The 25,208-nt window shown below is 51.7% G+C and overlaps 1 protein-coding gene and 1 pseudogene across 1 annotated transcript in view; one reads left to right on the top strand and one right to left on the bottom strand.

Moving 5' to 3' along the window:
• BACE2 (beta-secretase 2) overlaps positions 1–25,208 on the top strand; it is a 90,252-nt gene that overhangs the window by 8,278 nt on the left and 56,766 nt on the right. The window lies entirely within an intron of this gene.
• On the bottom strand, positions 3,897–4,274 carry LOC110571123 (annotated as a pseudogene).

The raw sequence follows: 25,208 nt of genomic DNA, 5'->3' as shown, positions 1-25,208 counted from the left end.
AATAAATAAATAAAATCTTGGGCGCCTGGGTGGCTCAGTCGGTTAAGTGACTGCCTTCGGCTCGGGTCATGATCCTGGAGTCCCGGGATCGAGTCCCGCATCGGGCTCCCTGCTCGGCGGGGAGCCTGCTTCTCCCTCTGATGCTCCCCCCTCTCATGCTCTCTCTATCTCATTCTCTCTCAAATGAATAAATAAAATCTTTTAAAAAAATAAAAAATAAATAAATAAATAAAAATAGTTTCCCGGGATCCAGCCCAGATGTACTGGGTGAGACAGTCTGCACCGGGCCTCAGCATCTGCATTTTACCATGTCGTCCTGGTCCCCCTCAAGCAGTCGCTCGGCCCCAGCCCATGCATGCGGTTTGGGAGCCACGAGAGAGGCCAGATTCTCCTCTGCTTCGTGGTTCCCTGCGTGGAATGGGTAGGCTCTTTTATCTTCCTAAATGTTGTTTGGTTAGTGTTTTCCTCTGTGGGTTTAGCAAATCTCTACCTCAAGCAGATTGTGTTCCAAAAACTTCCTTGTGTTTGGCAGGTTGGAAACGTGGCTTTCGTTTTCTCCAGGGAAAGTGTTCTAAAGGCGTGTGTGCTGACGGTGTCCTTTTTAAACTTCCTTCTGTCACATAGCAATAATTTGTAGATCAATAAAAATGGGGCGCCTGGGTGGCTCAGTCGGTTGGGCGACTGCCTTCGGCTCGGGTCATGGTCCTGGAGTCCCTGGATCGAGTCCCGCATCGGGCTCCCTGCTCGGCGGGGAGTCTGCTTCTGCCTCTGACCCTCCTCCCTCTCGTGCTCTGTGTCTCAAATAAATAAATAAAATCTTTAAAAAAAATAAAAAATAAAAATGAATTAGTAGGAAAACGAAATGAAAATAAATGTATAGATGCAAGTGCTACTTTTTCAGTTCCTGGGTTCCGTGGACATCTGGTTTGGGCGGAGCTGCTGTCAGTTTCAGGGCTGTGCGTGGTATCCTGTGGCTACCTTGATGCCGACTGTAAGACTGTAACGTTCCATTGTGGCTCGGCGCTGCGGGGCAGTGTGCAGAGGACTGCTCTAGAAGGTGTACTTGTCCTGTAGGGGGGCGGGACAAATCACAAGTTGTTACGGCTGGTTCCGGTAACAGGTTTGTTTTGCTGCCCCTCCCCTTAGTGGGATAGTGGTTATTTTTGTTTAAGCCAAAAGGAAATGGGATAGTGTTGGTTTCTCTGCTTCCTACTTCTCTCCAGTGGGGGTGGGAAGAGAACTTTTACCCAGGGCAGCAAATAGGTCTAACGCAGAGGTTTTCTGTCCCCAGAAATTGTGCCCTCTCTAGGGGACATATGGCACTGTCTTGAGATGTTTTTGGTGGTTACAAGTTGGGTGGTGCTGCTGGCTTCCACTGGAAGGTCTCAGGGATGCTGCTCAACATCCTGCAAGGCACAGGACAGACCCCCCCCCCCCCCCGACAGATAATTATCTGGTCTGAAACGTCAGCAGTACCAAGGTCGAGAAATCCTGGAAACAACATACTGACTCAGCTGGCTTGGGAGCAGTGAGGGGAGGTTGTCCAGGGGAAGTATCCGCCGTAGGCACGAGCAAGGAGGGACACCATGACACCTGCGGATCGCCCCTGGTCTTCACAGCCCTGTCTCATTCCAGCATCGCGGTTCTTCTCATTCGGCATCTTTATTGAGCACCTGCTGTGTGCCAGGCTCTGTTCTAAGCCCCGGGATGCACCAGTCAACAAGGACTTGTATCTCAAAACTCAACAAAACAAAGCAAACAACCCAATCAACTCAATTCTCCAAAACAAGTAAAAGATCTGGACACTTTGCTAGAACCTGTGTGCTTGTTGGCAAGACCGATTGTAAGACAGTAAACAGAATTTCCGCTGATTGCTGAGACAGTCCAACCTGGTCATGGGCACGGGTCAGGACAGACTGCTCCAGCCTGATGGTTGGGGGAAAGCTCTCCGGGAGGTGCAGTTTGGCTGTGACCAGCAGCATGGGAAGACCCAGCCTTGAGAGGTTGGGGAGAACCAGGTTCCAGGGTGAAGCCAGGCAGGTGAAGTCTACGCCTGTACCCCTGCGGGGGCGGGGGGGCACATGCCGTGAGTGCACATGGGCCGTGGGCGCCTCCGATGTGCCAGCTTTGGGAGCATTTGGGAGCAGCTCCTCTTTCCTCTATTTTAAAATTGTGCTTTGGGGTTAGATTTTATTAGAGCAAGGTCCTGAGAGAGAGAGAGAGAGAGAGAGAGAGAGAGAGAGAGAGAGTGTGTGTGTGTGTGTGTGTGTGTGTGTGGCGTTAAGAGTTGGGGGAAGGGACCTGAATATGGTTAACCAGGAGTTTCTGAATTAGAAAGGAAAATTAAGCTCAGCATGCCCAGGGGAGGTGGGGCACCAGGAGACCACTGCCTGTTTTCTTTTTTTTTTTTTTAAGATTTTATTTATTTATTTGACATAGAGATAGTACAAGTAGGCAGAGAGGCAGGCAGAGGGAGAGGGAGAAGCAGACTCCCCGATGAGCAGGGAGCCCGACGTGGGGCTCGATCCCAGGACCCTGGGATCATGACCGGAGCCGAAGGCAGCCGCTTAACCGACTGAGCCACCCAGGCGCCCCCATTGCCTGTTTTCTAACAGTGTCTTCGGTCAGGTTCCCCAGAAACAGCCTGAGACAAGTGTGAGAGTGGGCAGTTTATTTGGGAGGCGATCTCAGGAATCATGTGTAGGGGGTGGAGAAGTGAGAAGGTGTGGGCAGCGGGGCGCGAGCCCCCTGAGGATCCCCGAGAGAGGATGCCAGACTCAGCGGTCCCAACTGAAGGGCAAGGGCACCGGGCACTCCCCTCCCCCCGCCCCGGCTCCTGCCAGGTGTGGGCTGAGGGCTGCTCACGAGTGGGCTAACCTTCAGTGTTTGGGGTCCTCCAGCTGGTTGGAGAAAGCCTCCAGGCACAGTCGCAGGGCCGTGCATTTGGAGGCTCGGGGGTCAGATGCACAGAACTGTTGGCTCAGCACAGCCCTCCTGCTGGACCTTGTGGCTAGCACAGGTTAGGCTAATATTTGAGGAATGAAAGAAGGAGTGCTCTCTGTCACTGACTGTATTTGAGAGCCTCATTTTGGCCTTTCACAAAACAGTTTTAAAGCTCTACTTTATTTATTTATTTTTAAAGCTCTATATACTTTAAAATCCTAACTCCCCAAAGTGATCTAGAATCTAACTCACAAAAGCCTCTGTGAGTCAGTCCAGAGTGTACTTCTCATTGATATATGTACTTTGAACTTTTTTCCAGAAGAGGAGGATGTGGGCACTGAGCAATAGAAAATGATTGGGGGGCAAAGGGAGATGATGTTTGAGGTTAAAAACAACCACAAAACCTCCTTTTAAGATCGAGTGCTCTGAACCTAAGACTCTGAACATCTCTTGCGTGCCTGGCACCTTGGGATGCCTGAGAGCCGTGCAGCAAGGGGTGACAAGGGGTACAGGATGGGGCCAGGTCCCTGCCCCACCGACACTCACATGTAATCCACAAGCTTCCTGATGCCTAAGAATTCATCAGCGTAAATGGTGTGCTTATTCCTAAGTATACACTCATTTCAGAAATAGGTAAGATACTTTTTATCGCCCTTTGGTCAGTACAAGTATGGGCATTTTGCCCTTTTTTTTTTTAAGATTTTATTTATTTGACAGAGAGAGAGAGGGAACACAAGGAGGGGGAGTGGGACAGGGAGAAGCAGGCTTCCTGCTGAGCCGGGAGACTGATGCAGGGCTCGATCCCGGGACCCTGGGATCATGACCTGAGCCAAAGGCAAACACTTAAGGACTGAGCCACCAAGGTGCCCCTGCATTTTGGCTTCTTTGGTTTTTTTTTTTGGTTCCCAAGTTTTATTTAAGAACTCCTACAAAATATTCCAGATAAATGAGTTTTAATCCTCATCTTCCTCGTCTTCGTTAATCTGGAAGTAACGTAACTCGTAACTCCCTTTGCTGTTAGCCACTTCGCGCAACCAGTCACGGAGGTTAGTCTTCTTCAAATATTCTTCGGTGAGCTATTTCAAATACCTTTTGGAAAAAGGCACCTCAGAATTTGCAGTAATCCTGATTTTGCTTCTTTCAATTGTTACAACCCCTCCACCGAGATTCCCAGCTTTTCCCTTCACTTTGATCCTTTCTTGAAGAAACTGCTCAAAATTGGCAGTATCCGTGATTCCGTCTTCTACAGGGTGGGTGCATTCCAGGGTAAACTTCAGAGCTTGCTTCCCTTTTTTGCCCCCCTTTGCCACAAGCTTTTTCACGGGCACCATGGCAGCTGTGGAGGCAGAAAGGGCTGCACTTTGGCTTCTTAACCCTGTGGGACATGGTACTCTGTGGCAGCCCACCTCCTTGTTCGTTTCACCCAAATGGGAGAGACTGTGGGCTGGTCGGGTTGCAGGCCTTGTGCTGGGCTCTTGATGGGGGGTCGACCCCCGTGTGCCTGAGGACCATCCTCACCTGCCCTTTCACACCTGAGCTGGTGCCTCTCTTGGGGCTGCTCATCCCAGTGGCTGTGAACACACGCCTCGCTGTCCTGGGTTTATGAGCCATGAAACATCCTAGTGTTTGTGTTCAGGCCTCGGGAGAGAGGCAGGGGCCTGCCCAGCCTCAAAATCTTGGCCTCAGCTTCAGCAGAGCTGTGGGTGGGGCTCCTGGCCATGGCCAGTGAGCGGTAACATTTCCTGTGGCTCCTTGGGTCCGCATGACGTCCAATCCCCACCCCAGGGGTGCGTGTGGACCCCAGGGTCCAGCAGTCCTGGCTCCTCTTGCCAGACAGCATCCCCCTGCATCCTGGGGAGTTTAGCATTCTTTGACGCTCTTGATAAGCCCCATGCATTTGTGGTTTCCGATTCTTTGTATATGAACCATGTATAAGATAATGAGCTACAGGGGACACCGGATATGCCATATTCTTAGAGCTGGTGTTCTGAAGTTTCACGACAACGTGACTTAATATGGCTTTTTTTGTTTTGTTTGTTTTAATGTTCAGCACTTGGTCTTTTCAGTCTGGCTCAGGATGTTGAATTCTGAGAAACTTTCTAGTAAAATTTTTGATTTTTTTGGACCTCCTGTTATCCAGACGTTGGCTTCCTAGTTCGAGCTCCTGCTATTTCCCATCGCTTGGTCTCTGGGTTCTACTCTGTATTCATATCTGCCACTTTCTCTTTAATTTTCAAGAGCACTTTCTTTTTCCCTCTGAATGTTCATTTTTATGGTTGTACTTTACTCCTGTTTCCGAATTGCATATCTGCTATTTCTCTGAGGAAATAACTTACAGGTTTTTTTTGAAGTTTTTCTTTTCGGCTTCCTGCCTTCTCTCTTTTGGCCCCGAGTCCTTCTCTTGGGGTCGTTGTCTGGAGTCTGTGTCTCGCGCCAGAGGCTTTCCACAAATGTCTGGTGATTATTAGCTGACTTCACATTTAAAAATGAAGTGTTAGGGGCGCCTGGCTGGCTGAAGCGGCAGAGCATGTGACTCTTGATCTCCGAGTCATGAGTTCAAGCCCCACATTGGCTGTGGAGTCTACTAAAAAAAATAAATAATAAAAAGGAAGCATTAGAAGGCCAAGTGGAGGGCTGTGCCTAGGCTGAGTATAGAGAGTATTTTTTAAAAAGATGTATTTGTTAGAGAGTGGGGGGAGGGGCAGAGGGAAAGAATCTGCAGCAGACTCCCCACTTAGCGCAGAGCCCGATGGGGGGCTCAGTCTCGCGACTCTGAGATGGGGACCTGAGCTGCCAGGAGTGGAACGCTAACCCAGTGAGCCACCTGGAGGCCCCTAGCGTACTTTTGTTATTTACGTACATGCTAAGGTTTTTTTTTTTTAAAGATTTTATTTATTTATTTGAGACAGAGAGAATGAGAGAGAGAGAGAGCATGAGAGGGAGGAGGGTCAGAGGGAGAAGCAGGCTCCCTGCCGAGCAGGGAGCCCGATGCGGGACTCGATCCCGGGACTCCAGGATCATGACCTGAGCCGAAGGCAGTCGCTTAATCAACTGAGCCACCCAGGCGCCCGCATGCTTAGGTTTTGAAACATGGCCGTCTTGGTGACTGTCACCTGCCCCGTGGCAGATGCCTTCAGTTGGGTGGTTGAACCGAAACATCATCTCAGCCCTCTCCTCTCTGGCCTGGAGCTTGTCCCTGCAGCTGCCGGCGTAACTAAGCCCTCGGCTGTGGACGGGGGACCTAAGTTGGGGTCTGGAGGATTTCACGGAAGCTTGTATCTCCGGATAAAAGTGGCGGGTGTGGCTGGGGTGGTATTTCTGCTCTTCCTGCCTTTGATGCAGGTGAAGGTCGGCAACAGGGAGCCAGCTTCTGACCTTGAGAGTCAGGTGGGGGGAGCAGCGGTGATTTGACGCTGATTTTTTTTGAGGGGCCGATCTGAAACTGGCTGTCCCTAGACCCTTCTCGGTGTGGAGAAGAATCCCCGCTTGTTTGAGCCGCTCGAAACCTAGCTTTTACTCGTAGCTGAAAACATTCCAAATGATGTGGCATCATAACTTTTGGGGAAAAAAATAGCTTGATAATTTAAAAAAAAGTACTTTAAGGTAGTTTGTCATTCTTTTCTTCTCCTTGAAATCTCCCAGGAGGAGGAGGAGAAGTTGAGAAGTCTTTTCATTAGTGTCTTTGTTGCTGTTCTCGGCAAGACGCAAGCACTGTGTGGGACCCTGTTACAGGGATGTAGGCTTTGGTCATCACAGAGGGGGACCCCTCAGGAGACGACCACTGGGAGGAGTTCGCATGGGGTAGATCGGGGCCAGCAAACTAAGGCCCATGAGCTGATCTGCCTGTTTCCATAAGGTTTTGTTGGGAATGCAGCCATCCGGGTTGGTGGTTTACCTGTTGTCTGTGCGTGCTTTCACACAGCAGTGGCAGAGTCGAGATAGATACCATATTGCCAGAGTCTAGGCTATTCACTGCCCGGCTCTGTAGAGAAAAAGTTGGCTGACCTCTGGGCTAGACTGTCAGGTTCTAGAGACCAAGGCGGGAGCATCCATGGGCAGCAGGCGGGCCGTGGTTTTGTCCACACCGGGAAGTACAGGTGGGGGCTCTGTGTGGTGGGAATGGGGGAGGGGGAGACCAGGGCTCTGAGGAACGTACTAAATACCCCCCAGGAGGGTGAGTGTGTAGGCATCAGCCACTCCCAGAACGTACCGGTCATGACGTCAGATGAGCACGTTCTTCCCCAAACCTTCCTTCCCTCCTGTTTCAGGCATTGCTGTGAGCCAGGTGGGGAAAGAGACCTGAATCCCACCATGCTTCCTCTTCCCCACTGCAGATTTCTGAGCCTAAGGTGGGCCCATGGTGTTGGATGCCAGATAGGAGCTTTGACCTTAAGCTTTGTCTTTAGATTGGACTGGACTTCTAATGCCTAGAAATAAATCAATTACCACAAAGCTTTTGGGAAAAAAAGTCTTTGCCCAAGGTTCCATTCAGGGATGGGGAAGAACAATTCAGTGTGTTTGAAGGCAGTTGTAGAACAAGGGAAAGTTCTACTAAAATGTTCTCCCGTCATACAAAGGCTACGGAGGGGAGTTTGGAAATGTCTAGTAAAATCATATGTGCATGTATCCTTTGACCCACAAACCCACTTCTGGGCGTTCACACAAAGTTACATTGGGGAAAACTGTAAAAATTTGCATCCCCACAGCTATTTGTGATGTGACCTGCACCAGCAAACGGCTGGAGACAACCTGGATGTTCATGAGGAGGGGGCCAGGGGAGGGAAATGCCGCACACCGACACGTGGGGCACGATGCGTCCGTGAGCGAGCAAGGACCCTCTTTAAAGACTTCAAGTGAGGAAGGCCAGGTGGAGAAGAGAGGAGAGCATGCATCTGGCAAAGCGGGTAGGCACATGTAAGCGCCCCTCTCTCTCTCCTCTCTCGAGATCGTCCGGGACAGGGATCCCCAGAGCCAGGTGATGGTTAAGCTCAGTGAGCACCACCCCTGCTCCCGCGCCCGTTCCTCTGCTGTGATAGCCCGCCGAGCACTTTGCAGGCTCCAGCACATTATGGGTCTGCTCTGTCGAAAGTTCAAGACCTCTACAGATGAGTTACATACTTTCACTTCCCAAAAAGCCACCGGGCCAGATTTGCTGGCTTTTACTGTGATTACAAGTGCTGGCAGGGGTATGCTGCTTAGTAGATACTGAAAAAAATAATAAACAGTTCAAGCAGGTCCCTTTCAGGTGATACTTTCACACGGACTTAGAAACTGCCTTTTCTTAAGAAACTCCTGCTACGGAGAGAGGTCTTTTCAGGGAGATGTCTTTACATGTTTCCATCCTTCCTTGATTTCTGCCACCAGAAATGGTATGTTTGCTACATACATAAATACTTTTGAACTTTAAAGTTAGAAACAGAATTTACTGCCTGTGTAAAAATCTTCCAAAGAATTTTAGTTCTTTTTTTTTATTTATTTATTTGACAGAGACGCAGTGAGAGAGGGAACGCAAGCAGGGGGAGTGGGAGAGGGAGAAGCAGGTTTCCCACCGAGCAGGGAGCATCGAGCAGGGAGCCCGATGCGGGGCTCGATCCCAGGACCCTGGGATCATGACCTGAGCCGAAGGCAGACGCTTAACTGACTGAGCCAGCCAGGTGCCCCCAAAATATTCTTCTTGTTACAGTAGTTTATCCAAAAAATTTCAGTCACTAGTCCATGAGAATTCGGGAGCCCTGTATGGAGTTGGGGGCTGGTTTGATTTAAGAGAAACTGCCTGTCAGTGAGCTGAGTTCGTGTGTGTCTTGGAATAGCACAGATGCCCAGTAAACAGTAATCCACTGGTTTATTCGCTGGACTGTTCCGGGCACTCAGCCTTCTGGAGGATGTACCGGCTGCCTTCTTCAATAAGCTTCTCTCCCAGAGCAGCCCCAGAATGGCACTGGACAATTGAAAGCTTGATCTAAACCGTAAATATCAACTCCTAGCAGTGATCTGCCATGCAGAGCCTGTGTGTGGCGCATCTCTCCCCTCTGTCCAGCCAGAGGACGGGAATGACCCCCGCTTTGTTTCTGTGCTGTCCACTTGTTTATAGGCAATCTCAGAAGGCAGGGTCCAGCTTGGCTCCACTCTCCTCTTTTCCCAGCTGTGCATGTGGGGTGGCGGGTCGGCCGCCCCCACCTTCTAACTCCTGTCCATCCTCCCTCGATTCCCATTCCTGCCCTCCTCCCCACCTTCTTCTGGGTGATGCTGCTGGAAGGGAGAGGAAGAGGAGGCCAGCCCGGAGCAAGGTGCTCGGGATGCCTCTGTGGGTGGCATCTGATTGGGGTGCCCACGTGCAAATGGCACCACACAGGGGTCCCACGGAGGAGGGAGTTTTCCTGGGACAGGCCCTTCTGTCCTGTCTGGGTGGCCAGCTTCTGGGAACTGCACTGCTCAGACTCCCTTTTCCCTTGACTTGGGATTGGGCTTGGTAGGATGAGAGAAGCTGGTGTATAAATCCCACTCCCGGGGCGCCTGGGTGGCTCAGTCGGTTGAGCGTCTGCCTTCGGCTCAGATCGTGATCCCGGGGTCCTGGGATCGAGCCCCGCATCGGGCTCCCTGCTCCGCGGGGAGCCTGCTTCTCCCTCTCCCGCTCCCCCTGCTTGTGTTCCCGCTCTCGCTGTGTCTCTCTGTCAAATACGTAAATAAAATCGTAGAAAAAAGACGCCAGGCTGAGCCAAGTGATACGCGCGGTCTCCCTCCCGGTTTGTGATGGAGTCCCAGCGCCGGTGGCCGCCCTGGAGGTCCTCCCCAGTTTTCCCACGTGGTCGTTGTTCACCAGGCCTGTTTATGTTGGCAGGAAGGAGGACGGAGTGGGCCTTCTGTGGTAGAATGGACCCCTTGCTATAAGATGCCACCTGGCTTTGTTTTCTGGACCATAGCACACTCGTCCTGTTAAGTGTTGGTTCTTGAGTAAATGAATGCTAAGGTAGCCCACGGTGCACCCACAGCCACTCCTCTCAGCACACGCTAGACGGAAGGGAAGCACGTTTAACGGAGTTAAGCTTATTTATTTTTCTCAAATCAAGACCCATCCACTTGGGGCAAAATTGTGACGTTCAGGCCCATCCGAAGATTACGTCTTTTATAGCCAGCTACCCAAAGGCCAGGGCCAGCTCGCCGCCTGCCCTTCTGTGCACTTGAGTCCAAAAGGACGGGACTGTTTTGTCCAAGACCTGGCACTTAGGCACAGAAGGCTTTCAGTTTGGACTCTTACGGTCTCGCCTCCGTCTCAGCAGTGATTGATCAGTGCATTGATCTCAGACCTGGCAGCCTCCTCCGGGGAGACTGAAGACGCAGCAGCCGGCTTCGACGTCTGTTGTGTCTAGGAGCCCCGAGAGGTGCGGCTGGGCCGCGTGGGGGTGCGCGGCTGCTCCCGGCCACAGCTGCGGGCCCTCGTGGAAACCAGCAACGGGAGATCAGGAGGTGGGACGCTTTTCTGGAGTCCACGCTCACAGTCCTTTCTGAGGGAAATCTATTCTGATGGTGGAGGAGGTCAAGATGGAGTCCGTTTTGGCAATTTCCACCAGGAATTTTCCAGGCTGGTGAGCCCGGCGTTCTTTAGGATCATTGTCAGTAATTAAAACTCAAAGGTGATTGTTTTGGGGCGCCTAGTTGGCTCAGTCCCTGAAGCGTCTGCCTTCGGCTCAGATCATGATCTTGGGTCCTGGGATCGAGTCCCGCATCGGGCTTCCTGCTCAGCGGGGAGTCTGCTTCTCCCTCTCCCTCTGCCGCTCCCCCTGCTTATGCTCTCTCACTCTCTCAAATAAATAAATAAATGAAATCTAAAAAAAAAAAAAAGTTGATTTTTTTTTAAAAGTTCAGGTGGATGCTGATAGCAACGGGCCCTGATGCGATGGGGCAGTGTGTACTGGAGGGTTAAAAGTCTTCATGAAGTACAAATCCTAACTTTGTCTGATGTTGGCTTTTATATAGTTTTTAATGTCTTAAGGAATTGTGAAATCACACAAGACAGTATTTACTACGAATTGATTTCACAGGTGTTTGTGATCAGTGGGCAGAGGTGATCGTCGCCCAGTGTTGTGTGTGTATCATGGCATGGAAGGTTAGTTGATATGTATGGAAATAGAGAATCAGATTTTTTTTATTAGTTAAATTAGTTATACTCATTTCAGGTGTACAATATAGTAATTCAACAGTTCTCTATATTACTCAGTGCTCATTATGATAAATGTACTCTTAATCCCCTCTTTTGAAAATATGGGACACTTCATGAATTTGCCTGTCATCCTTGCTTAGGGGCTGTGCTAATAAGCAAGCATGATAATTAAGATGTTTGATTAGCGGATGGTTGGAAGGTGATAAATGAAGGCTGGATATTGACTTTCAGTGGGGCCCTGGGAAGGTACCTCGATGAGGAAGGGGTAGGAAGTCACATCACATGACCAACACTTGGAGGCCTCCAGGGAGATGTGCATCCCACCCGGCCCCAGAGGAGGGGTACCGTGGGCTTAGGGAGGACACTCAACTTCCGATAATCGATAGAGTGCAGACGTGGGTCTGCTGGGAAGCGGTGGGGGCCGTCAGCTCTTTAGCCCCGTGGAAGCTCCATGAGGACAGGCACCGAATCCATTCTCAATAAATATTTGTGAGGGGTGCCTGGGTGGCTCAGTCGTTAAGCGTCTGCCTTCGGCTCAGGTCATGATCCCAGGCTCCTGGGATCGAGCCCCGCATCGGGCTCCCTGCTCAGCGGGAAGCCTGCTTCTCCCTCTCCCACTCCTCCTGCTTGTGTTGCCTGCTCTCGCTCTCTCTCTGTTAAATAAATAAATAAAATCTTTAAAAATAAATAAGTAAATAAATATTTGTTGAATTAAACTGAGAAAAGAAGAACGTGCCCAAACAGGTGCTCTAGACTTAGAACAAGTTGGGACAGCAGGTAGTGAGCTTCCCCTGGCTGAGGAGTTTGGCAGAAATGTCAGCAGCTTTCTGGGGGGCTCCGGGTGGTGGTGCCGTGTTAACAGGGGGGTTGGACTGCGTCCGTGGTCCCCATTCCTGGCTGGCTGTCAGGTCACCTGGGACCTTGTTAAAAGTGTGGATTCCAGGGCGCCTGGGTGGCTCAGTTGGTTAAGCGACTGCCTTCAGCTCAGGTCATGATCCCAGGGTCCTGGGATCGAGTCCCGCATCGGGCTCCCTGCTCTGAGGGGAGCCTGCTTCTCCCTCTCCCACTCCCCCTGCTTGTGTTCCCTCTCTCGCTGTGTCTCTCTCTGTCAAATAAATAAATAAAATCTTTAAAAAAAAAAAAAAGTGTGGATTCTAGGTTCTGTTTTGTGGGTTGGAGATGGCCTATGGTAGCTCCTGGAGTGATTCCGGTGGATAGAACAGTGACCCCTCAGATTCATTTCAGTTCTTCTGTTTTTACGTTTCCTAATAAAATCCAGCCTAGTGTCGGAGTTTGGGTATTGTTTTGTAAGGCAGTTACTGTAAGTCGCAGGTGACTGACTGCATCCAGCAGATACGTGACGTGTTATTTCTACTTGCCTGGCCCTGTTCTGGACACAGAGGGTGCGGCAGTGAGCCAGAGATGACAAATCTGGCCTTCTCGCATCTACGTTTAGTGGGAAGAGACCGACAAATCCAGGTGGATTACAGCGCAGACAGAGGCGTGCGGGGAGTAGGGAGGTGTGACTGCGTTCTGTAGGCTGGCCCGGGGAAGGGTTCTTCATGAGGCAGCGCTCGAGCAGAGGCCCGGAGAGAGGGAGTGAGGTCCGTGGGGAAGGGTGTTCGGGCCGAGGGAACAGCCAGGCCCAGGCCCTGAGAAGGATGTGTGCTTCCATGTTGGAGGAGCCCCAGGCAGGGTCCAGTTGGAGCACGGTGGGCGTGCTGTGGGAGCAGAGGCAGGAGACAAGCAGGAAGGGGGGCATTGCTCTTGCTGAGAGCTACGTGGTCAAGAAGGTAAAATGAGGAGATTGGTTTTGGAAATGCCAAATTGAGACACCTTTTATAACATGCAAGGTGAGTGGTCCCAGAGCAGCTGAATATGCATGTGGGGTTCAGACAAGGGGTCCCAGACAGAGATGTAAGTCTGAGTGTTGACTGCAGAGCAGCTGGGTGAAGCCGTGGCTTGAGATGCAGTCTCCTGTGAGCAGAGACAGATCAGAGAGGCCCTGAGACACCCCAAAACTTGGAGGCTGGGGAGGTGAGGGAGGAATCAGCCGAGGGTCCCTGAGAAGGAGCAGCAGGGACGTGGGAGGGGAACTGGAAGGTGCACACGTCCCGGAGCCCAGGGAAGCAGAGAGTTAGGAACAGGCCCAAATCCCACAGTGGCCAAGGGACAGAAGGTCTTTCGGTTGGCCTTGGCACATGATGCGGAGAAGAGCTGTCCCCTGGGTTCAGGTGGAAGGGACGGGGGATTTGGCAGCCGGGAGTGCAGTGTCCTCTTGCAAGGGGCTTCACTGCTGGAGCGCCGAGGCACGGGGCCGTGGTTGGAGGGAGGCTCTGGGGTTAAGACAGTTGTGTGCTGTTTTCTTCCCTAGGATGGAAAATAGAACAGCCTGTTTGTAAGCAGGTGGGAGTGATCCTGGTGGATGATATGGAGGAGAGTTGGGGGCATTGGTGGTGTGCTGTCTTGCGTGGGTGGCGGGGGGCTTCCAATGCCCGTGGTGGGCGGCGGGAGTTAGGAGGAGGTGGATGATGGTGTCTGTCTACGTTTGCTGCGCCAGGGGCTTTTAGTGATGGTACAGAAAAGCTCTCACGTGTGTTGGAGATATTGCCAAGGTTAATTATGTTGCAATCTTTCTAGCCAAGTCTTAGTTTCTCCCATTTCTAGAAGTTCTGGAAGGTTTCTGTGTGGCTGTTCTACGCCGTAATTAGGAAACTGTCTATGCTTCGCTGGCGTGGAAACAAAAGAGGGATGCATCCGTCATTTCTCCTTTGGGTTAAGCATTCTTTCAAAATACCTAGACACCATAAAAATGTGGAGATCAATGGAGATTTAGATTTAATGTCTTTCCTGAGAGGAATTTACTTGGAAGGGCTTTAAAAAATCTTTTTAGCAGAGAATGATCTCTTTGATCGCCATATGCCTATTAAAACATTTTTTCCCCCTCATGGGTTTAACGAGAAAAAACCATCAAAGCCTTTTACAAACCACATAGAAGTAGCCGGTTTCTTAAATGGCTGGCCTGAAATTAGCAAGGCTGGCAAGCCCCAAAACAGTGGCCTTTCTGTGTTACTCCTTCTAGGTTTGGGCCGATCAGACAGCATGCAAAGAGGTGAGGCAAGATGGAGGTAACACTTTAGATTTTAAGGAGAGATGGTCATTGCAAAGGCTGCATCCCGTCCCACAGTGAGCCAGATGTGAGGATTCGTGGGTTAGCGCTCACTGTGTGTAATTGTCAGTGTTGCTAGAAGGTGTTCATACCTTTGTGACACTTAGGACTTAAGTCACGCTTTCTGCTTTCGAAGCCCATAATGGTAGTACTGTGTGTGTATTTTCATAAAATAAACCGTGAGAGGCTAACCTGGCAGGCCCATTTGGCTGATCAGTTTTAGATCTAGTACAATGTATGGACAGTTTTGGGTTGTGATCGGCAGTCCGTGTCTCTGTGCTCCTTCTTTTGTGTTTCACACGGTATTAAAACTGATTACTAGGCAGATAGCATCCTAAAATAGAGGGAGTTATTTTTTTCTGAAGTGTGTTGATTGGCAGGGGGAAGGGCTTAGAAATTAAACTTTAAATTCAGTGGATAAGCCTCAAATAATTAATCTCTCGTTACTAGCGTTTCGTTCCTCACTGGTCCCATAGTCACCTCAACAGAGACCGAAGACCATCATAAAAGAGAAGGCTGGTCTTTCTTGTCTCAATCTTATTAGGTGGTAAAATCCGGAAGGGGCACCCGATCTTCTTTGTCTCCGTGGCCCCGGGCACGTGGTAGCTGCTCATGAAATATTTGCTGAAAAAAATAATCTTCCCAGAAGACTTGAAACACTTTCAAAGAGGTATTTGTACACCTGTATTCTTAGCAGGCATTATTCAGCCAAAAGGTGGAAACAACCCGAGTGTCTGTTGATGGATGAATGGACAGACACAGCGTGATGGTGATGAATCCGTACAGCGGATTATTACTCAGCCCTAAAAAGGAAGGACTTCTGACACCTGCTACAATGTGGGTGAACCGTGAGGACATTGTGCTCAGTGAAATATGCCAGATGCAGAAAGAGAAATACTGGGTTGATTGCACGAGGGTAGTCAGATTCATGGAGTCCGAAAGTAGGACGTGGGTGCCGGTGGGGGGGCTGCTGGAGGAGGGAAGGAGGAGTTACTGTCTCATGGGGGACAGAGTTTCAGTTTGGGGAAGACAGACATGTTCTGGGGGTAGACGGTGGAGATGGCTGCACAGCGCTAACCTGTGTACTTAAAAATGGTTAAGAGGGCAAATTTTCTGTGTGTTTCACCACGATTAAAAAAATGAATCTTGGGCGCCTGGGTGGCTCAGTTGGTTAAGTGACTGCCTTCGGCTCAGGTCATGATCCTGGAGTCCCGGGATCGAGTCCCACATCGGGCTCCCTGCTCGGCAGGGAGTCTGCTTCTCCCTCTGACCCTAACCCCTCTCGTGTGCTCTCTCTCTCTCATTCTCTCTGTCTCAAATAAATTAATTAATTAATTAAAAAAAATGAATCTTAATGCTGAGAGTAATAGTGAAAAATAACCACTTGATCATAACAGTAAGTTGACAATCTTGGCTGTTGCTGCAGCCAAGTGTATATACGCCTTGTCTTTCCTTTTTTTTTTTTTTTTAAATATTGACTAAAAACTGACGATATTTGAATGTGGGACCTGGGTGAAGTTTATCTCCTGTCTCTTTTCTGAAAGATTAGATGTGAAATAGCTTTTCAGTTGCGGTTACCAACTCTTGAGCAAAAGGGAGCATTTAGCGAATCTCCGGAAATATTGTGAGAGTTAAGATATTGCACCTTTGATGAGAATCTGTTTAAACTCCTTTGGAAAATGTGCAGAAAGAGCTGATTTTTAGCTAAAACAATGTCTCTTAAGATCCCTGGAAACCTATAATGGGTTTTGGGGAGTGGTTGGTTGTCTTTTTGGGAAGGAAGAGGCTACCTTGCTCTCTGGAAATAGAAATTTCCTTCCCTCCACAGTCACCCAAATACAGGGACAAACCTGCTTTTGTACTTTCTTTAAAAAGCACCATTTGGGGCGCCTGGGTGGCTCAGCTGGTTAAGCTTAAGCATCTGACTCTTGGTTTCGGCTCAGGTCATGATCTCAGAGTCGTGGGATGGAACCCCGGGTCGGGCTCCGCGCTCAGTGTGGAGTCTGCTTGAGATTCTCTCTCTCCCTCTCCCTGTCTCAAATAAATAAATCTTTAAGCAAAAATAAAAAAGCACCGTTCAGCGTGAATTTTCTTTTCCATGGTAAAGAGGATCATTATTTTCACTGGCCATCAGTGAATGAGGTCTAGTCTTGTGACTTTTACATAAGGAGTCCTAACCATCCACCGCCATTCCTCCATCAGTGGGATTGTCTCCTGCTAGCAGGTGGATTACATAAGCCCAGAGGCCCAGGGAAACTCCAGCCGGGGAGGTCCCCCTGGGCTGAGACACCTCCATAGGGAAGGGGCCCTTTGTGCTCTTTCCTCCGAGACTTCCCTAGCCCCCTCCGAGTTCACCTACACAGAGGGAGGGGCTGGGCAAGCAGATGGAAGCATCCAGGCCACCTGTCGCTGAATATCCCTTTGCAAACAAGCAGTGTGGCTTCCAATTCTTCTTCTAGAAGCTTGGTGGCTATGAGGCTGCTTACAGCAGCTCCCCGATCAACGCATGCTTGGCTCCGCTGTCCAAGGGGCAGAGAACCAGACTCCTGGACTATCTGGATCCCTGAAGATAGGCCACCACGTGCAGCCTCTTGGCCAACAGCCCGCACCTTCTTCAGGTGTGGCATCAGGGGCTGTGAGCCCAGTGGGGACCGGGCTCCTGATCCTGGCCCTCGCTCTGCCAGTCTGCAGTCAGGGCCAGCCCTGGATGCGTGACCACCCGCAGGATGTGCGTGCGGGTGTTGTCTCGAGTCTCTGCGGCTGAAAGCACAGGTGGAGTCTTAGAATGCCAACTGAGGCAAGCTAGCGGCCCACGTTCCCGCATAAGGACGAGCACAAGAGCTGGAAACCCACAGACACAGCTTCATGTGGGCGGTGACGCTCTTGCTGCCCACAACAAAAACTGTCCTTGCACCTGGGAGGCTGCCGGGGGCTGACCCTCCGTCTGCCTGGCCCCGTCGGGCGTCCCTGCACACAGGGGGAGACCCACACTCCAAATGGCTTTCCTTGTCTGAATTCTTTTTATTTTAAAGATTTATTTTGTTTTTAAAGATTTTATTTATTTGCACAGAGAGAGAGCACGCGTGCACAGACGGGGAGCAGCGGGCAGAGGGAGAAGCAGGCTCGCAGCTGAGCAGGGAGCCTGACGGGGGACTCAATCCCAGGACCCCGAGATCATGACTTGAGCCGAAGGCAGACACTTAACCGACTGAGCCACCCAGGCGCCCCAAGATTGATTGATTTTAGAGAGGGAGAACCTGCCAGCAGGGATGGGGGAGGGGCAGAGGGGGAGAGGAAGAATCTCAAGCAGACTCCATGCTGAGCGCAGAGCCTGAGGCAGGGCTCGATCCCACGACCCCGAGATCATGACCTGAGCCGAAGCCAAGAGTCGGACGCTGAACCAACTGAGCCACCCAGGTGCCCCTTCCTTGTCTGAACTCTTTTTTTTTTTTTTTTTAAGATTTTATTTATTTATTCATGAGAGACAGAGAGAGAGAGAGAAGCAGGCTCCCAAGGAGCAGGGAGCCCGATGCGGGACTCGATCCCAGGACCCTGAGATCATGACCTGAGCCGAAGGCAGACGCTGAACCATCTGAGCCACCCAGGCGCCCCCTTGTCTGAACTCTTAAGAGCAAAGCTAAACTTAGACACAGTGATTTTGAAGGCCGAAATTATTCTCTCCATTTTATAGATGGCCAAACTGAGGCACGGGATGACTGTTCAGCCAGCTTGTGGCAAAGTGGAGACCAGCTCTGACTGTTTCACTGTGAGGCCTCCGGCCCTGGCCTTTGACGGGTCGGGGGGACATCCGTTCAGTCTGCTTTGGGAGACAGGCTCGGATGTCTTCTTTGGAGACCAGGCCTAGGCATCTGCTGAGGTTGTCTTCGGAGGGAAGCACTTGGAGAGGTAGTCACGGAGCATTTGTTCAGCTAAGAGCAGCGTTGTGGGCTGGGCTCCGGGGAGCAGCTCTGAGCAGTGTGTGGCCGCGGGTGCTCGTGGCGTGCTCTTGGGGTCCACACCCGTGAACGGGGAGGAGGAGGCAGGAGTGGGCGGTGGGGGTCACACAGTGATGATGCCCAGGGACAGTCTCTGCTGCCCTGCAGGGCACGCGGGAGCTAGAAGGACCCTGCAGAGTCAGCCCAACTTGGGCAGAAATGGCCAGGCCTTTATTATCCAGTATCACTTAGTCTTTACATGTGGCTGTCCCCAGGAAGGGCATGACCTGGGGGGGGGGGGCAGGTGACCTCTCTCGCAGCAGGGCGCCCACACAGGTTTACCCCCACGGCGTCTTCCATGGGGCAAAAAGGGTTTTTAAAATCCCAGATGCTTAGAGGACTCTCTTGCCTTCTGGGCGTCGGGGCGGGGCTCATGGACTTACGATCAGTGGGAACTGGTCTGTCTGCGGCTTTCCTGCGTTCCCAGGGGCTGGCCTGGAGAAGAGTATGAAAGAAAAAGCTTCAGTGGTGTGCAAGCCGCTCGCAGGGAGAGGTCCTGAATAGTGTCACCTTTGCTCAGCATCGACAGCGGGAGGACAGGGCTGCTGAGGACGGAGTGCTGGCACCGAGGGTCCTGCCCCCCCGCCCCGTGCCCAGTCTGTGTGCACACCACGGTGGCCCCAGGGGATAAGGCACAGCCAGCAGAGGTGCCGTGGGGGAGAAGCCAGGAGAGTCACTGCGGCCCGAGACCCTGGGCAGGGCATCAGACCCTGGGAAAACCCACCCAGAGAGCTGGAGCTAACTGGCTCCCATCTCTGGGGACCAGAGGGCCCCACTCACTCCTTTAGCAAACCTTTACTGAGCACCGTGCTCAGCCCTGCGCTCAGAGCTGCTGACCTGAAGCCGCCGGGGTGCTCCAGAAGGTGGAAGGGGGGAGGAAGAGGAACACGGATGGCTTGAGGAGAGATTCGGGGAGAGCCACAGACAAGACACCTGGACTCGTGGAAGGGGAGGGCAGAGGAAAGGAGGTGGGTGGGGGATCTCGGGCACCCAGGGGACAGAGTGGGGAAGAAAGGCCTGGGGAGTGCAAACAGCCTTGGTGGCCCTGGGATTCAAGTCTAAGCCGTGTTGTGGGTGCTCCTGACACATGGGTCACCCCCCCGCCGTGTTTCAGCACGTGGTCATGTCCCTGTGGGCATCGCCTGCTGCAGGGACCAGCCACAGTGCCCCTCGGGGGGCCTGCTGAGGACACTGTGCCCGTTCTGGAGCTTAGGCATGCCACCTCTGATCTGTGTCCTGACCAGCGGCAAAGCAAGGACTGAATGAAAGTTTGGGGGGTAATTTGATGCGAGTCCTGTGCTGAAAGTCGGCCCTGAAACAAGAGGAAAAACAGAGTCATGCCACCCTGTTTGAGAAATGAAAGCATCCCGGGGTACAGGCACTCTTCTGGCTGCACCACCCGTAAATTCTCCCCTGCGCCCCTCAGAACAGCACTCTCCATCATCCCACTTTGCGGGTGGACGGTGATTACACCAGCGCCCAGAGACCACGTGTGAGGTTCCACGGCCAGCCGAGAGGAGGCCAAGCCAGTGCTCAGACCCGGGTCTAACAGACCGTGAACCCCTGTTCGTCACGCGGCTCTGCTTTAGAGAAGGCACAGAGTGTATCCTGGGACCACAGCTAGACCGTGAGCTTGAAGCCAGGGTCCTATGAATGGACGTAGTTACCAGCACGTTTTAGGGACCTGGGCTGTGGGTGTGTGATAGAATCTCCCCCACTCTTTGCCTTTCCAGTCTTCCTGACAGGGATGATGGGTTGTCTGGAAGGTTTCAAAACTCAGGGACCACCCCCTCCCGGCAGTAACCACCCCACCACCGCAGGGATGGGTGGTCACTGCAGAGGGAATGGTAACTCCTGTGTCCAGGAGGATTCTGATTGGGGGATGCATGACTCTTAGGTTCTTAAAACCGGGACCCCCTCACATCAACCCTCCTGCACCCCAGATTCTGCTCACTCCCCCTCCACCGCCAGAATTAACCTGCCAAGCCCGGAGTGTTCCGTGGACCCCTTTCACTGTGCTGTCCACTTGTGGCAGTGCTGGTTTTCCCAAAAGCAGCCGGGGAATCCTTGTGGCTCTTGATGGGTGTTTTTCTAGTAGGAGCCCCATCAGAATAGTAAAGCGCTAGTGTGCGTGCACACGAGGCCCGAATAAATTGCATAATCAAGCCCCTCTTAGCTAAGTTCTGTAACATCTGTTTGTGTTAAGTGGGGCCCTTTGAAAATGATTTTTTTCCTCCCTTCTTTAGAAAACACCCTTAATTTTAGATTGTGGAGAAATGGCGTGTGGCAGTTACTCTTGCTTTCTTCGACAAGACGTGTTTAAGTAAATGAGATTCATCTCCAGAACTGAAGCGTTGAAAGAACCTGATTAACAAGATCAGCGCCTATAATCACGTGTAATAGCTGTGGGCAAACAGCCCCGCGTAGCTGGGCCGGAACCGCCGCTGCTGTGGGTTCTGGGCGCCAGCAGCCTTCAGCAGATGGGCTGCTAATGTAATTAGGAATCGTTGTGTTAAATGAGCCATTATTTAAATTATCTGCTAATTTTCCTATCTATTAACCTGCTGAAAAAGAGACCGTGATGGCTGAGGAATCTCTGGCTGCTAATTGCTAACTAGGCGCCTAACTCATTTCTTCTCTTCAGTGCAACATTTCACCTTATTGTGGCGACAAGCAAATGGCTTTCTGTGAGGTTACTGCCCCGTGCATCCTCAGAAGATGGAGGAGGGACAGATAGTGGGAGACAGACACGCACAGTCCGCTGGTTGGTTTCAGCTGTTGGTAGGACGGTCAGATGATTCGGAGCCCCACGAGGCTCTTCGCGTTCCTGGCCACACTGTTTTTGTTTTCGATCAGGCTCTCTGAGTTTGAGGATATTTGGTCTTTGGGGCGCATGAGGCAAGGTTTGCATGAGTCCACCTTCCCTTGGTTCTCCCTGGCCTGAGACACTGGTGGGAGCAAGGCAGTGGGGCAGGAAGGAGCCCGTCCCTGCCGGGACTTCTGGGAGGTGGCAGAGCGCGGCTCCGGCTGTCCGTGTGAGGAGCCAGCAGGTGGAGGACTCCATCCATCCATCAGCGGCTGTGTATTTGGGGTTGAGGGCGCTCCCAGGAGCGTTCATTCCCTGGCACTGCAGGCCTGCCCTGGATGCTGAAGCCTCTTGCTCTTTCGGCTGCAGAGAGTAACCGGAAGCTTGACTAAGTACCAGGGCACGTGGGTGGGCACCAAAACCTCGTCTTGGATTCCAACTTTGGTTATCCTTGGATATTTAAGAGGTACGTGTGTGGTTATTTGGTAGAGCAGCTGGGACATGAAGTTAGCCCACCCTCGCCATCTCCAGAAAACTTAAGTACTTTGCACACGTGTATCAGGAGTTTGGCCTCTTGAACGGCCTCCTGTGTCTTCCAGCTTCTCAGCAGGTGTGCCTTTGTCTCTCCTCCCAGGTATCAGCTCACGTGTGTTCTTCCCCCCGGAGGTCAGGTGATGAGCAAATTCCTGTTAGTTGTAGTCATTAATGGGGACCGTGGAAAAGAAACCAGAAAATGTGTTTGGCCCTCCGGCAGCTTACAAGCTCATTGAAAGAAAAGGTATGCAATTTGGAGAAATGGGAGGCCAGTAAAAACCCAGACCTCCAGGAGTGCCTGTCAGAATCATGCCAACGCAAAATGAGGAAAATCAAACCCCACAAAATGTGCCATTTTAAACATGAGTGAGCTTTGTCTAGGCAGGGCATGAGGATATGGCTGTCCCCAAGAACAAGCCCAAAGAGAACGTCCTGAAGAAACTGTCAAGAGTCAAGGAACCAGCCCTTGGGCAGAGGTCCCTCAGGTGTCATGGAGTTCGTGTTGGTGGCCACCGAGGACTGACCTCGGTCTCCCATCTCCTGCCGAGAAGTGCACGTAGATTCAGCACCAGTAGATATTGCTCGCTCCCCGAGAGCCTGCATTGGGGGAGCGGGTAACTCACCTGACTGCATTTACCCCTCACAAGCACCCTCTGGGAGCCCTCCGTCACTGGCCTCCTAGGTCATGGAGCAGCTAGACACAAGCAGAAGGAGCCTGCCCAGACGCAGGTCTGTGAGCAGTGGGGTGCCCTTTGATCCTGCGCCCTGCTCAGCGAAGTGCAGAAGCAGCTCTCTGACATGCAGACAGACTGCTCATTCACATTCCAAACCTATCCAGTTCCTACCCACCGGTGACTGGTGCAGAGTAGTTGTCCTTGTTTCAGGATTATTTTGTAGAATGGCATTGTGCAGGTCCAGGCGGGAGTGGGGGGCCCGGAGGGTACTGTTGAAGAAGCACGTGTCTAAGAGGGGAGTGTTTGCTTTGGGGGTAGTAGGATTCTCACACATCTTCTTTCATCTTCTCTCATCTTCTAGAATAGATGGTCTAAGATCTTTTTGCCTTCTTGATCTTTTGTGTATAATTCACAGGTATGCAGTACAGACTTGTCTTATAGATGAATAAACACATTTCTTTGGCCCAGAATATGCACATCTGCCACTTAGTGTCCACCCAGTAAAAGTTTGTCTGTCCCCCACTTGTATATTCCACAACTGTTGGTTTATTGAGCACCTACTATGTCCTGGGCGCTGTCCTAGGTGCTGGCGACGAAGAGCAGAACCACACCAGGGCCCACCCTCCTGCAGGGCCCCCTGTGTTGGGGGCACGTCATCTGGAGAAGACCGTTGGACTCCATCCAGCATGGAAATGGTGCCCTAGGGGCTGGGGACACAGAATTCCTAGGAATGATTTGTAAGGTATTTCCAAGAGCACAGAGGAGGGAGATATCTGCAGGGGAGATGAGAAGGGGGACCGTGGCAGGAAAAGCAGGAAGGTGGTGTTTCTGAAGCTTCCAGGGGGACTGGTCAGTAGTGGCCAGTTCTGCTTACAGGCTTCTGAGCAGGCAGAGACCTGGGAGGTCCCCGGGGAGCCTGGCCGGCCTGGAGCCTGGACAGAAGCCCCACCTCAGCAGGTTGAGCAGGGGAAGGGAGGTGAGGAATCCAGACAGGAGCTAAACTCACTGATGCTTGCCTGTGACAGGGGCCAAGGGCAGAAGCTCCAGGGAGTGTGTTTGGGTTTTTGCTGATTCTAAGAAGTGACAAAAAACTTGTGCTGTCAACTCCTGCCGTTCTGGACCTTCCTGGGCCTTTCGACCTGGACCACAGGCAGCTTTTGAGGACAGGCCTGTGGATATTTTGGTCCTCTCTGGTGGGTACCTAGCTCTGCAGGGCCCGTGTCTGCTGCTGTCCCTCCAGAGGGCCCTCGGAACACAGGCCCCAGCTGGTCACACATTGCTGTGTTCTAGAAGAAACGGAACACGAGTTCCCCAGTGTAGGGAGGGAGGGCGTAGGGAAGGAGGGCGACTCGCACCTCCGGGCGGCACATCTGCACCCCGGTGTAAGGTGGGAACGTTGTCTCTCTTCAGCACTTCTGAGTCATTTCCAGTTGTGTTTTGAGAATGCAAACATTCCTTGGATTTGAGGACACTGCGTGCATTTTCAATGTCCCTTGATGGGGCCGAGCGATGTGTTCTGGGGTTAGACCATCATGTGTGTGGACTTGAACCCAAGGAAGCGGGAGATGATTCTGGAAGTTCAGGATGAAGGAACCCGGAGAGGATTGGGCAGGTGCGTGGAGACAGGCTAAGAGGTGGCCTGCACCCAGAGCCTTGGAGGTTCGATCCTTTCAGAGCAGATGGGGTGAAATGTATAGGGCAGGGGGCACTAAGCTTCTTCCTCTATGGTTCAGACTCCTTCCCGAGGAGAGGCTTGGCCCTGGCCAGAAGTCAACATGCATGGCCTCTGCGTCCAGCATTGGCTCACAGAAAAAGGTGTTGGCTTGTTTGCTGTGCACCTGAAATGCAACCCACAGTGTTTACCCTGGACATCCATCCCTTGCCTGACTTTGGGCTGCCTCATCTCTTGGGGCGATTTCTCTCCTCAGATCATAAGCTCTAGGAACAACCGGGGTGGCCAGCTTTGCTGAGCCGCGCCTCCGAATTGAATTTTCTTGCGAGCTGGCCCCTGCTGAACTAGCTGGGAAAGAGGGTCGTACCGAAAGCCTGGATGGTTTGGAGTCGTCTGCGTGTAAGTTAATGCAGTTTGTATTCTGGTGCAACTTTCCTCTGCATTCCTGACCCCTGCCTCTGCAAAAGGAGACATCGTGCTTCGTGGTAGAGGTATGGGTGGGGGTGTATGAAAACTCTCGGGTCTGGTATGATGCGGAGGCCATGGGGGGAGCGTCTGCCCAGAAAGGCCTTGGTCACTTGGGCCATTATGCCCAGGACAGTAGTCTTGTGTCCCTCTGACCACGCCGTGTTGCGCAGGAGCATTTGGTGGGGACGTGGGATGCCCCAGCGGCTGGCCTTTCTGCACACGGCCTGCTGGTGGCCGGGTGCGTGGAGACCCAGAAACACTCATAGAGACAACGCACTCTCCTGACTGACCACGAGCGTGGGCAGGAAGGATGCTCATGTTAGCATCTAGAGCTTTGATTGTCTGTGACTTTTAATGACCGATGAAGTATTCCTCACTGTTGTACAATTGGTGTCTGGTTTGGTTTTGTGTTTTTCGGGTGATTGAGGTGTCTTGCCACATACATTCAGCCCCACTGCTTTTAAAGGCGTGGAATTGCCTGATTGGTTCATGAAGGAGTCCTGTTGCCTTTTCTTCTCCTTTGCCTCTCTGCGCTTTCATCCAGGCAACTTGAAAAGCTCATCTTGCCTCCAGGAACCATTGAAATCTGGATGCAGGGCCCTGTGAGTTGCAAGGATGAGCTTATGTCCACTTGGACCCGGTGTCTGCTCTTGGGACAAAAGCCTTGGTGCATGACAGGTTGCATTTGGAACTACATTCCCAGGATGGGTAAAGGTCCCATCCTTGCTGTTTTCACATTGGCTATTTGTGATACTGTGACTTTTAAGAAGAAATCTATATTTGGTCTTA

The sequence above is a fragment of the Neomonachus schauinslandi genome, chromosome 1 (genome assembly GCF_002201575.2).
Source record: "Neomonachus schauinslandi chromosome 1, ASM220157v2, whole genome shotgun sequence".
Lineage (NCBI taxonomy): Eukaryota > Metazoa > Chordata > Mammalia > Carnivora > Phocidae > Neomonachus > Neomonachus schauinslandi.
The sequence above is the reverse complement of the archived record's forward strand: the minus strand, read 5'-3'. Positions and strand labels throughout refer to the sequence as shown.